Source organism: Aplysia californica, unplaced genomic scaffold, assembly GCF_000002075.1.
Source record: "Aplysia californica isolate F4 #8 unplaced genomic scaffold, AplCal3.0 scaffold00765, whole genome shotgun sequence".
NCBI lineage: Eukaryota > Metazoa > Mollusca > Gastropoda > Aplysiida > Aplysiidae > Aplysia > Aplysia californica.
Window position 1 is genome coordinate 362,994 of NW_004798035.1, and position 858 is coordinate 363,851.

The window sequence follows — 858 nt, forward strand, 5'->3', positions numbered from 1 at the left end:
GAGAGAGAGAGAGAGAGAGGGGCGCTGGCTGATCCGACTATCCGATTAAAGCCGATACAGCAGATCCGACTAAACGAATAAGTGCACATCCATCTTAAGCAGCTAAGACGTTATTTTGCGTGATTCATGCACTTAAACAGTAACGGAAGGAAAGATAAGAACAAGTCTGTGCATGTTGGACCTCCTCAGAAGGACACTCTCCCCATTTCTTTCTTTCTTTTCTTTCTTTTCTTTTGTTTTCTTTTGTTTTCTTTTGTTTTCTTTCTTTCTTTCTTTCTTTTCTTTCTTTTCTTTCTTTTCTTTTGTTTTCTTTTGTATTCTTTCTTTCCTACTTTCTTTCTTTCTTTCTTTCTGTCCTTCTTTCTTTCTTTCTGTCTTTCTTTCTTTCTTCTATTTTCTTTTCTTTTCTTTCTTTCTTTTTTCTTTTTGATGATGCAAGAATACGAGAAGGGTCTGCAGCAGATTTGAAAGAGGAGGGCGGTAAGGGTCGAAAGGTCAGAGTTTCTGTGACAGTTCCATGTCTCAGGTTATCGGCAGACTGTCTGTCTATACCTACCAGGTACTGTGGCAATTTGTCAAGGCGTCCTGCGTTTTGAAGGCCCATATTTTGTTTTTTGCTAGTTTTTTTTTTGTAGTTGCAGCATTTAAACTGAAGCATTTAAATTTTAGCTACGACTTATCATTGTACAACATATTGACATGTTACACAAGATTGTTTTAGCGTCTTTCTCTCTGTCTCTGTCTGTCTCTGTCTCTGTCTCTCTGTCTCTGTCTTTATCTCTGTCTCTCTATCTCTCTATCTCTGTCTGTATCTCTGTCTCTGTGTGTGTCTCTCTCTCTGTCTCCATCTCTGTCTCT